This window comes from Penicillium hispanicum, assembly GCF_028827665.1.
Source record: "Penicillium hispanicum strain IBT 35686 chromosome Unknown utg000007l_segment0_segment0, whole genome shotgun sequence".
Taxonomy (NCBI): domain Eukaryota; kingdom Fungi; phylum Ascomycota; class Eurotiomycetes; order Eurotiales; family Aspergillaceae; genus Penicillium; species Penicillium hispanicum.
In genome coordinates, this window is record NW_026623199.1 from 2,917,474 (window position 1) to 2,931,507 (window position 14,034).

Sequence of the window (14,034 nt, forward strand, 5' to 3'; positions counted from 1 at the left end):
ACTTAAAGCTAATCTAGATATAATTAGTGGTAAAAGAGCTAATATTAATACTATTAGTGCTAATATTAGTGCTAAAGTTAGAGTTAGTGTTAATACTGTAATAAGACTTCTAAAATATAGACTCTTTTATATAATCTTAATAATTCTAGACTTTTAAAGGGAATAAATAGTTAAGCTTAGTAATAGTTTATTAGTTTAATTTTTAGAGGACTTATATAGAGTTTAGTGGTGTCCTTTTTAAGAGGAATATATATTTTTTTATAGAAAGAAGACTATTATTAATTAGATCTATATAAAATAGTGGGAGAGGCCTAATATAGAGGCTATAGTGATTATTATAGAGCTAAAGTGTTTTTAGCAGTAATAGTATATCTTTTTAGCTAAATTTATTATTCTACTTAAATAGGGTCTTAGGCCTTAGCTAATTAAAGAGGGGCTTAAGTAGGAAAGATAGTAGGGAGACTACTGTTATTAAATATAAATAGATAGAGCTAAGAGGTCTATATATATATAAGTAATAATTTCCTTTTTTATATATAACTGGATATAGTTTATATTTATTATTTAGCTAGTCTAAATCTGGTTAATATTTCTGATATTTCTTTTAAGGCTTAACCTATAATAATATAATAGATATTGATTAACTATATAATGCTAAGGCCTTTAATATATAGAGATTTCTTAGTAGCTTAGGATTTCTTAGAAATAGCTAAGCCCCTTAATACCCTGGATATATCTTAGGGTAGTATAGGCCTGGTAATTTCCTGGGTTACTATATAGAAATTGCTAAGCCTTTTAATAAGTGGCTAGTATATATAGGGTACTATATTAGTGTGCTATAAATTAATTTCTTATATAAATAAAGGACTAAAATTTTATTATAGTTAAACACTACTATAGATATACTATATATAGCCTTATTTCTTATTGTTTATTTAATAGATTATATATAGTATAAGTGGTTTATTAACTATACTATATAATATACTGCTATAAATAAGAGGGTGCTTTAAAAAAGATATACTAATTGGCCTAATAATACTACTAAAGTATATACTTATAGGTAGAAGTAGTAAAAGATTCTTTCTACCTTTTCCCTCTGCCTCTACTATAGAGATATTAATTTTTAAAGACTAAGTAGGAATAGTGTGCTAAAATACAATTTATAAATAAAGAGCTTATTAATAATAATAAACTCTTACTATATATTAATATAAAAATTATTAGCTAAGTAGCTAAAAGTATATAGATAAAGAAAAAAGCTTATACTAATAACAGTAAAGATTCTATTATTCTTACTATTTTAGAGAGGACAGTAAAAAGGGAGGTGTTTACTATTATAAATCTCTAGAACTTTTAGTACAGTAGTCTATTATACCTAGTTAAAGAGCTATCTATATAAAATAAGGCCCTAAAGATATTACTTAGATCAAATCTAGCTAAAGAGGCCTCTAGGAAGAAAAAAGAGTTTAAAGATTATACATTTAGGATACTTTAGGATAGCTATAATATAGATTAGATAGCTAATATTATATATTTTTATTAGGATAAATAAGAGGCTAATACTAATAATCCTAGATAATTATTATTAATAATAATAGAGTTATATCTTTATATAGTAGTAGATTTCTTATTTTACTACACTATACTGCTTAAAAGGGAGAATATTTATATAGTTTAATTGCCTAATCTATTTACTATAAAACTAAAGAATAAAAGGCCTATATCTTATCCTATAATATTTATAATAATAAATAATAGGAAGATAAATTAACTAAACTAACTAAAGTATAGTATTATAGTATACTATTACTATATATAACATTGCTTAATAAAGTATCTAGTTTTTTACCTCTTTTTTTAATAGAATATCCTCTAAGAGAAACCTCTAATATTCAGTAAATATAAATAGTAATATAAAATCTATATACTTAAAGATATTAATTATCTAAAGCTACTAATATATTATACCTAGAGAGAGTAGATTAAAAAGGCGTTTTATACTATAGGTTTAATATCAATATCTAAAAGTATATATATAGGAAGGAGTTAAGGAGCTTATAAGGCTAAATAAGTGGGTATAAATAAGGCTTAGATATATAGGGTAGGATACTAAAATAATAATATCCTAAGCTAATGCTACCTATCTAACCTCCTATATAAATTTATCTAAGTTATAGCTAGCTTTAATCTAAGCCTCTAAAATAGCTACTACCTACTAAAAGCAGTAATCTAACCCCTTAAATTATTTATATATAATCTTTAGCTATAGGTTAATAAATAGATAGAATAGTATAAGTAAAGGCTAAACAGCTTAATAGATAATCACTATAATATTATTAATTAGGGATTCCTTAGACTATTAAAGCTATTTTATCTAATCTTATTATAGGACTCTGTTCTTTAAATAGCTAAATTTCTATTATATCTAATCTAGACTAACCCTATTTTTTATTATAATAATTTTAAGGCTTTTTACTAGCAGTTAGAGTAATCTATTAACTAAGATATAAAGTAGCCTAAAAAGGTTTAAATCCACTATATTATACTAACTATTGCTAATTAGCTAAACTAATTATAAGAGACAGTCTTATTATAAATTAAATAAAATAAATAGGAACTTTTAAAGAAACTAGCTAATTTTAATAACTTTATATAAGGCTATATCCCTTTTATCCTTAGTCTTATATAAAATAGGCCTTTTATAGTAACTATTAAAGTAATTTTTACTAGATCTAGAGCTAGTCTAAATATAATTAGTAGTAAAAAAGCTAATACTAATACTACTAATATTAATACTAATACTAAAGCTAGAGTTAGTGTTAATACTATAATAAAACTTCTAAAATATAGACTCTTTTATATAATCTTAATAATTCTAGACCTTTAAAAGGAATAGACAGTTAAGCTTAGTAATAGTTTATTAGTTTAATCCTTAGAGGACTTATATAGAGCTTAGTGGTATCCCTCTTAAAAAGAATATATATTTTTTTATAGAAAGAAGACTATTATTAATTAGATCTATATAAAGCAGTAAAAAAGGCCTAATACAGAGGCTATAGTGATTATTATAGAGCTAGAGCACTTCTAGCAGTAGTAGTATACCTTTTTAGCTAAACTTATTATTCTACTTAAGTAGGGTTTTAGGCCTTAACTAATTAAAGAGGGGCTTAAGTAGAAAAGATAGTAAAGGGACTACTATTATTAAATATAAGTAGATAGAGCTAAAAGGTCTATATATATATAAGTAATAATTTCCTTTTTTATATATAACTGGATATGGTTTATATTTATTATTTAGCTAGTCTAAATCTGGTTAATATTTCTAATATTTCTTCTAAGGCTTAATCTATAACAATATAATAGATATTAATTAACTATATAATACTAAGGCCTTTAATATATAGAGATTTCTTAGTAGCTTAGGATTTCTCAGAAATAGCTAAGCCCTTTAATACCCTAGGATACTAAAAATATTTAGGGCTTTAAAGGTAGGTTAGTGGGTCCCCCTCTAAGTTAGGTCTAGATTCCTAGGAATTCAGTAATAACTAGTGCAGCAATAATATAAAAGGGCCTATTTCCCCAGTCGATTTACCAAGAAAGAGTTATACTATATTATATCCCTTTATATTTTAAAATTATCTTTAGTTTTTTTTGCCTAGCTATATAGTGAATTGTATAGGCGAGATTTATATTCACCTAAAAATCCTTTATTTTAGGCGCAAAATTTTATAGTAACATAGCCAGAAATTCTTTAAGTAGATAGAGCTCCAGGACTACTTTATTGTGTGTTATAGAAATTTATTCTCTGATATATAGTATAAAGGCAAAACTCTAGACCCATAGGTATAGATTACTTACTGTAAAATATTTATTAAATTGTTTAATCTATATATTACCTAAGTATAAGCCTTTACTATTATTGACTCTCCTAATATAGTATTTAAATATATAGATAAATCTACTAGTAAATCTGCTGCTAAATCCAGAAGTGTAATAAATGTAGTCCTAGATAATATTATATATAATCTTCTGATTTAGGATCCTAAGTTATATATATCTAACTTACTCCTATACTAAAGATATCTTATTATATAGGCTAAAAAAGAACTGCTTTAAATATAGTACACACCTTATAATAAAGATATTATACTAACTTCTTCTAAAAAGAACAATTTAAGACACACTAGTTAATAAGTTAAATCTATTATATATTATAGAGGATTAGCGCTTACTAATAAAGACCTATAATTTTATAGATTAGTACTAAAAGATTCTTAAAACAGTGCTACAGTAGGTCTAGGGATCTACTAATCTAGATCTAGAATTATTTTTTAAAGGCTTTATTAAAATATAAAACTTAGTGGTCTAGATATCTAATTTATTTACTATTAGTAATATACTTAAATTTAAAGTTAAGGGACTTAGGGTAAGGCTTAAGCCACTTACTATATACTTTAGAGATTAACTTAATTAGCCTAAAGTAACTTAGTTATTTTATACTATACTTTAAATTTATAAAAGTAAACTAAAAAAGACTACTTAGTACTTAGTAAATTATAGTCACTAATAAAATTTAATATTAAATATTATTCTAATAATAAAAAGATTATAATTAAGTGTAATTAAAGATTATATTAATAAAAGAGAAAAATCTAGTTTATAAATTAAGAAAAAAGGCAGAAATATAATACTAAAGTATAAGGAGAGGAGATAAAGAGAGTAAGAGATATAAGAACCTAAAATATATCTGTTTAGTATAAAAGGGCTATATAGATAGGAATATTAGTATATAGAATAAGCCTATAATAGTTTTATAAAGGTCTATAAGTTAAATATATTTAGATAGCTCTATAGAGTTATATAAAGGGTCTTATTATCTAAAAAGTGGTTAATAAGTTACTCTCTATCTCCCCTATATATAATTTGTTAGATCTAGGTATATAAAGATTTACTAAGGGGCAAAAAGCCCTATATTAGAAGATTAAATAGTAAGACTATATATTCTAGATCTTAGTTATTATTACTCTCTCTAATAAAAGATAATATAAATCCTTTAGATATATATCCTATACTCTATCTTAGAATATATTAAAAATAGTCCTAAATGCTTATTATTAGGAAATCGTCTATATCAGAGTAGATAGTAATAAAGAAGGATATAATCTTAGAATACTTAATTTTAAAATAAGATTAATCTATTTAGTTAACTAAAAATTTAGTGAGGCTATATTAAATTAATAACTTCTAAACTAAAGGGATTTACACTAAATATATATTTTTAACTCTATAACTTAAAGATATAAAGACTTATTATCTATAAATAGTATTATAATAAATAGTGAACCTTTTAATAGAAAGGTTATCTGATAAAAGGCTTTCTTTAGCCTTAGACTATAGATTAGGCTTATTTAAAAAGAAAATTTAAGGTTAAAAAGGAAGATATATTATATACAGACTAAGCAGATAATATAATATAGAAAGAGACTCTCCTATTAACAAGATAGATATAATTAGATATATTAGTTTTTACTAAATAACTAAATAAGCTAGAATTATATAGGCCTAAAGTACTTTAAATTATAAATTATACTAATATATAGATAATATTAAGGGGCTAATAGTATCTTTAGACCTCTAGCTATAAAAGGGATACACTGTAGAATATATATAGAGTAAAGTATTTAATCTATAGTTTTTAATAACTATCTTAATCTCTATAGCAGTTAGATTTAGTTATTATTTTAGATTTACAGTTTATATAATTAATTATAGGAAAGATAGTAATAACTATATATAATACTTATAGTCTAGAGACTACTATATAGGAGTTCTATTCTAGCCTAGCTAATTATTATTTTAATCTACTAAATAACTAGATATTAGGTATTATTAGTATAATAGTAATATTAAATAAATAGATTATAAAGGGCTTTATAGGCTATCCTAGCAGCTTTACTTACTATAATATTATTACTATCACTAATTAACTATAAATAGGTATAGTACTAGTATAGTATAATCTATAACTTATAAGCTAGGAGTAGATAGATCTGCTAGTAAACTATCTACTTATACTAGCAGACAATATATAGGTATACTAAGGGGCCTAGAACTAGCTTATACTTAATAAAATATATAGTATTATCTATTATTATAGCCTAGCTAATAGTTTAGCACTATAAAACACTATACTAGATAATATTCTTAAGGTATACTATATAGGGTAACTAGTTAATAAAAAGAAGGGGATAAAACTTAACTAAGGGGTTTTTAGCCCTAGTAGTCTTAGTAAATAAACTATTAGCCACTAAACTTTAATTAGCAGAGGTTATATAAAGAAACTAAATAATTATTATACTTATAATAGGCTAAGATAAAACTATATAGATTAAAAGAAGCAGCTATAGCAATCTTATAAGGGTAGATAGTAAAATAAAGAGGAGGGTAGATAATAAGATAAGGTAAAGAGAAAGAGATAAATTTAACTATTAATAATAGCTATTAACTATATATTAATCTACTTTTATATTATTGCTAAGGATACTATAGATTAAAGAGACTTTAATAAAAGAAATAGATACTATTTTAGGTTAAAAGAGACCTATTAAATAGGCTATAGATAAACAGTATAGTTATAACAGTTATTAAAATAAGTTATATAAGGCCTATAGAGATATAAAGAGCTACTTCTTCTTAAAAGTAGTGTTAAATAAAATATTTATAAATCAGCTTTAATTAAATATACTATATAGTTCCTCTAAAATAACACTATCTTAGGCTCTCTTTATTTTTAAATAGTACTTCTTTAGTTAACTAAATTTAAATATACTATAATTAAAAAGTAATTAGGATACTTTATTTAGATTATATAGGTTTTAGCCTCTTTTTTTAATAGCTATAGTGGCTTTAGTTTTATATATTGCTTTAAATTCCCTCTATAGGATATAGAAATATCTTTACTAATTAAAAATAGTTATAACTAGATTATCTCTAGAATACTCTATACTAAAAAAAATAATATCCTTAAGCAATATTAGTTATAAAACTTAAAGTTTGTTTAAGAGTCCTACCCTATATTTTATTCTATTATCTATCTAGGATTACTATCCCCTTCTACCTTTAAAAGCTAATATAATATTTATAAAAAAACTTAATATTTCTTTTATATTAGTGTTATATATATAGAAGCAATAAAGGCACTTACTAGCTTTATCAATATTATATTTATTTTTTAGTAAATAGTTCTCTAGGATAATATATATAGCTTTAGGCTAAAGATTTAGTATTAGATCTAGATAACTCCTATCTTTTACTAGTATTAATATATTTATTTTTTTATATTATAGAGTTAATAAATTAACTAGTTAAACAATCTTATATAAATAATCTTAGTTTAAATAACCTATAGTAAGTTAGTATATTATAGTGTGCTAATTAGAGCTTATATACTAGAGAAAAACTATTTCTAAATTAATAATAAGATTATAGTAATAATAATATAGTAAAAAAGGACTAAGCCTAGAACTAGATATCTATTAAAAAAAGTGTCTATAGTAAAATATAACTTTTAAATAAGTAATAGGGTTGCTTTTACTTATTAAAATATTTAAAAGGCTAGTATTTTTACCTTTATTTATTTATATTTAATAAATAAGTTTCTATAAGATTTTTAAGTAAAGTAACTTTACTAACTAGCTATATATAATAATTTATTTTTATAGGGTATTAGTATTAGAAACTATTAATACTAAGGAAAAAATAATCTTTAAGAGACTTTTTAAAAAGTGACCTAGGAAGAGTTTTTTAAGCTAGTATTTACTAACTTATATACTATATATACTAAATAAATAGCTATTTAACCTTATATATTAATAATAACTCTTTTAAATAGTTTATTCTATTTTAACTAGATTCTATATTATTAAGTCTCTGTCTAACTCTTCTCTCCTCTCTTTTTAGTGGATTTTTATGATAAAGAACTATTAGTCTCTATTTACCTTACTTCTTTTCTCTTTATTATTACTATAAACTGGACTATAATATTATCTATAGGTATAGTCAATAAAGGCTATATATTAAATACTACTAAGGCTTATTTAGTTACTTTTTCTTATATTTCTCTTCTATACCCCTAATTACTAAGATACTTCTAAGAGTCTATCTTAAATTCTAAAAGTACTAATCTTTATATATAGAACTTAGCCGCTTTATTAAGTAAAGAGTATAGTTTTTAATATATTGCTATAATTAGATCTATAATTTTATAGACTATAAGGTTATTAGTATAGTAATAGATTATATAGTATATCTATTTACTAGAAGGATTTTAGCAATTTTAGTACTTTTACTATATACCTATAGTGTTAATTTAAGGGTTTTCTAGAATATATTTGATTTATAGGAAATTCAGACTTTATAATTTATAGAGGTTTAATTTATAGCACTTTATTAGTTAATAGGTATTACTTAAGTAAGTAAACTGTAGCTTAATAACTAGATAGTCTATAGTAAAAGCTGTAATAGAGTTTAAAGAATTTCCTTCATAAAGGCTCTTAAATATATCTATCCTTTTATAGCTATAAGTGATAGTCTAAGTTAGAGTTAGATATTAGGATCTATATATAGACTAGATAAAATTAGAAATAGTAAAAAGTAGTAGAATAGAGTAAATAAAAATAGAAAGCTCTATAAACTAAGATCATCTGTAATATATACTAATAACTAATAAATCCCTTAGATATTCACTATTATAATTTAAATAATAATTATAGTTATATTTGCTTAAAGCTAGTAGATTATCACTTTTTATTATATAGATATTTTATATACCTTCCCCTCTTCTAGATAAGTAGATATAGATTTAATATTTACTTTATTTATAAAGGGCTTTTTTATTATATTAGAGATTTTTTAAGATTAATTAATATTTAGAATATTATAAGTGCTAAAATTATTCTATTAGACTTAAAAAAAATACCTTATAAATCTTATTTTATATAGAGGAATTATATAGTATCCTAATATAAAAAGTAATAAATTATATATAATAAATCACTTAAGAGAAGAAAAAGAAAAGAAATAGATATAAAAGAAGAATCTTTAGAATAAAGTAATAAAAAGGTTCCTAAAATAATTATTGTAAGTTTCCTCTTAATTCTACTATATTATACTATTGATATAATTATAAAAGACTATTAATACCTAGAAGTGAGAAAGAAGATATGGTATATTTCTCTCTCTTAGGAGTTAATATATTTAGGATTCTTTTATTAGGCTAGCTTATCAATAGAAGTAACTAAGCTATAGAAATAATACTAGTAAATAAGCTCTTAATATAATCTAACCTTAGGAATAGGCTTAGACCTATTAATAGATATAGGGTGAACTTACTTAGTAAAGCTTTAGGATTTATAAATAGCAAATATTCACTTTATCTAGATTTATACTAATAAAGCCCTTTTATAGCCTTAAAGGGCTCTAGGGGGATAGTATTCTTAGCGGCTTTATTTTACTCTCTGATTTTAGATAATCTATAATACTAGCTTTTTTCTATCTTTTTACTAGCTTTACCTAGCTAATAGATATTAATACCTTTAATACTTTTGCTAGATTTACTTAGCTAAAAGACTTTAGGGTATTTAACTATATCCCAATTTAGTCTTATATTGGTATAGTATTAATATATCTTTAATATAGTGATCCTTTATAAAGTTACTAATAAATATTAAATATATCTATTACTTTTATATTACCTAGCTTAAGCGTAAATTGCTATATAAGATCTTTTTTTATTAAAATTACTTCTAAACTTATTTTTAATAGCTTCTCGACTTTTACTATATTATATTTCTTTTATAAGCTAATTAAAGACCTACTTTTTTACTTTAGGCTTCTATAATTATAATAGCTAGCTATCTTAATCTAATATTTATCTATATTATATTATCTGAATCTATAGCTGACCTTTAATAGGGTAAAAAATATAATATTAGCTTATATTCTTTTTTAATAGCTTAAATTATTCTAACTTAAGCTCTGCTGTTACTTATAAATTAGTAGGCAATTCTTCTCTTTTATAAACTAATAAAACTAATTCTATATACCTAGGAAGCTATACTAGTGGCTAAAGAACTAGTGGTTAAAGCTTTTATATACCTCTTTCTACCATTAATATAATTTAATATAGTAGTGCTAGATAAAATATATCTCCTCCTCCTTATATATATAATGCAGTAGGCCCCTATAGTTAGTGCGCTTATATAGCTAGTATAGGTCTAGGCTGGGTAAGTAGCTAGCGCTATATAATAAGGAAGCTAAGTTTATATATTAGATATAAGGTAAGCTAGTTATAGTAGAGTACTTATTATTATAAATAGGCAGATTAAGTAGTAAGTTGATTTTTATACAGCTTTACTATATAGATAGAAGTATTAAAGTCTAGAGAGGTAGTATATTATAGGATAACTGTATTTCTAGATAGACAGTATAAAAAGACTCTTAGCTCCTATCACAATAAAGCTGGTTTACTAGCTTAGGAGAAATTTAGGAAATTTAACTACCTTCTAAATCAGGAGATAGTGCACTATTATCCTCTATATAGTGATAATAAATATAAGAATTAACTTAATTAATCCTAATTAGTATTAAAGGTTAGTTTAGATCCTTCTCGTGATATTATAAGCTCCTTATAAAGCTAGATATTAGGTACAGTAATAAGGCTAAAAAGCTTAAAGATTAGGTTATAAGACTTATAGTTAGTATAAATAGGCTTATTAGAGGAGATAGTGTATTTATTATATAACCACTATAGTTAATATAATATATTTTACTTAGTAGATTATAGCTAGTTCCTAGTTAAGAACCTCTATCTCGACTAACCCTCTATAGTTAATAGCAATAGTTAAAATATTACTAACTATAATAAACTTTCTCTACCTAAGGATACTTTATAAATATTAAGATTATAGATTAGAGCTTATCTAGGAATTCTTACTACCACTAAAGCCTTTTACTTTTTCTTATCTTTCTTAGGGAGATTTCTCCACTATGCCCTAATAATATTAGAGATTTTTAGGGTTAAGAGTCCTAGATTATATATCACTATTTCTATTTAGTAATATTAATAGTATAGAATAAAGGCTAGCTTAGAGAGAGGTTAGTTTTAGCTCTAAGAATCTACTCTATACCCTAGATCAGAACTAGGTCTCTTAGCTACTAGCTCACCAAAAAACTAAAATAAAAAGCACTTACTATACTTATTTAATAATAGTATAGATAATATTAATTTACTATTATAAGGCTAAAGGGTCTTTTTTACTAGCTAACAGAGACAGAAATAGTTATTTTCTTTAATAGGACTACTATCTAAAGATAAAGACTAGTCTTATATAGGATATTCTCTTATAGGGACTAAAAGAACCACAGTCTTAGTTATATTAAATAGCAGAGCTAATCTATTTATCTTAATCTTAGGAATTATATATTTATACTAATTAAATAAGACTATCTACTAATAAGCCTAGGGCACTTCACTTAATTAAATAATATCTATATACTTACCTATACCTATTATAGGTTCTAGATAGTATAACAATATACTATAGTGTTTAAGTAACTTATTTATAATTTAATACTTTAGGGTATTATAAAATTAGGGTAATATAACTAATATAGAGTTATTATATAGAGTAACTATAGGTAGAAGGAGCTCTCAATAGAAAGATATTTATCTATATATAAAAAAGGTGATTTAGGGAGAATAACTAAAAAGCTTAAAAATCCTATAGTAAGCTAAACTAGGTTATTTCCCTATTACTTTATAGCTTAAATTTTAATAGATCTATAGTACTAAATAAGAATACTAAGATAGGATTATAAAGGCTAAAGAAGAATTTAAGGGAGAGAAGAAATAATTAAAATAGTGATTAGTAATATAATAGTGATAAATAATAAACTATCTATAAGAATAAAGGAAAGCTAGCAGATATATTCTATAGGATATAAATTAGTTAATCTTAACACAAAAAGAATATAGAGTATAGGACTTAACACTTACCCAGTCTATATCACTATTCCTCTTTAGTATTTAATTTCTCTATTATATATCTAAGCACTTTTGAAAAATTCTTATTTAAAAAGTAACTAATAGATAACTTAATAGATTATAAATTATATAAAAGAATCATAGAGTATCTTAAAACAGCAGAGTTTTATCTTTTTAAACTAATCAAAAATAATTTTATTCTTATTCTCTACACCTAAGCTAGATTTATAACTATAATTAACCCTAGTTAAATATATATAAAAGGTCTATTAAGTCACTTTCCTTCTCTAAAAGTCAAAATATAGTAGCTATAAACTTAATTTACTAACTAATAATTTCCCTTTACACTCTATACTAGATACTAAAACACTCCAATATACACTATATAGATTCTATAATTAGCCTATCTTTATTAAATAAAGCTATACCAAAGTATATAAAGACTAAGGTTTAAAGCTTAAAGGCAATTTTTATAAAAGATCCTATATCTATACTTCTAAAACAGATATTTAATAGGCTATACTCTATAACTAACTAGAGTATTTTACCTATCGCTAAGTTAAAAGTATTTCCTCGCGAAATTTCTATTATATATATATAGACTTAAGCAGGGCTAAAATATATTAATTATAGAAAAAACTTCTACTAATATCTCCCTAGAAGTATTAAAAAGGTAAGTATAATAGTAAGGCTATTCTTATCTACTACTATTACTAAATAAAAATTAGTATTATATCTAATATTAGGATAGAAATTAGCTATACTATAAAAAAAGAAGCAGAGTTCTAGGAATTACTTTTTTAGATTAACTATAAACTCCTTTATAGGGTTTAAACTCTTTAAAACTATAGAACTAAGAAGCTACTATAATATTTTAGCTAGATAGTAACCTAGTATAGCTAGTGATTTAGCTAAAAAGATTATTAACTATATAGTGCTCATAGGAAGAGCAGATTTACTCCCAATTAAAAGGGATCTTTGCTTAAAAGAAGTCTAAGTTACTATAAAAATATCAGTAGTTAACTTTAGTTTAATATCTCAATAACCTAGTTAGGTTATTTATTATTATACTATACACTAAATGATTTTATCAGTATAGTGGAATACCTTTATATCCTTTTTATATATATAGATATAAGTCTTTTTATCTTTATAGCTCTGCTTATACTAATGCTGATTCTGGACTTAGATAGAAATCTATCTAAGGTTAAGAGATAAAAAGGTCTTTATTGGAGTTAACTAACCTTATTATATTAGGGATACTTAAATATATATACTTACTTACCCTTTATCACTTTGCTCACTTAAATGACTAGAATCCTCTAGATTATTTTGATTAAGATAAATATTTTGAAAAGTATAGGTAATAAAGCCTATATATAGAAACTAAGACTAATTTCTAGAGATATTAGTCTTTCTCTTTAAAGCACTAAGGATAAGTATTTAAATTTATTGCTACTTATCTATTAATTATAATAATTATTTAATATCTACTATAATAGCCACTAGTTTAGCAGCTTATCTAACTTTAATATTATACTTCTAAGAAATTTAATAAAAGTGATCTATATTAAGAACTACTCTATCTATAAATATTTCGCCTTCTATAAACAACAGTATAACCAATATTAAGTTATATTTAATATACAATTTTCCAGGAAAAAATATAAACCCTCTAATCTTATATCTTAATTCAGTATACTATATTAAAATCTTTTAGTTAAAAAGCTAGTATATCCTATAGCCTAATTCTACTTAAATTTAATAGATCTATAAGACTAAATAAGAATACTAAGATAGGTAGTATACCCTTTAACTATTAGATAGCAATAAACCTATAATAAGCGCTAAGCTAAGATTATAGGGGCTAAAAAGAATTACAAAAGAGTCTACTCCATATATAAATAAATAGAAATGAAAAGAGAATATACACTTAAGAGAGAGAGAAAGAGATCTATATCTATATAAGATTACTATATTAAATATCT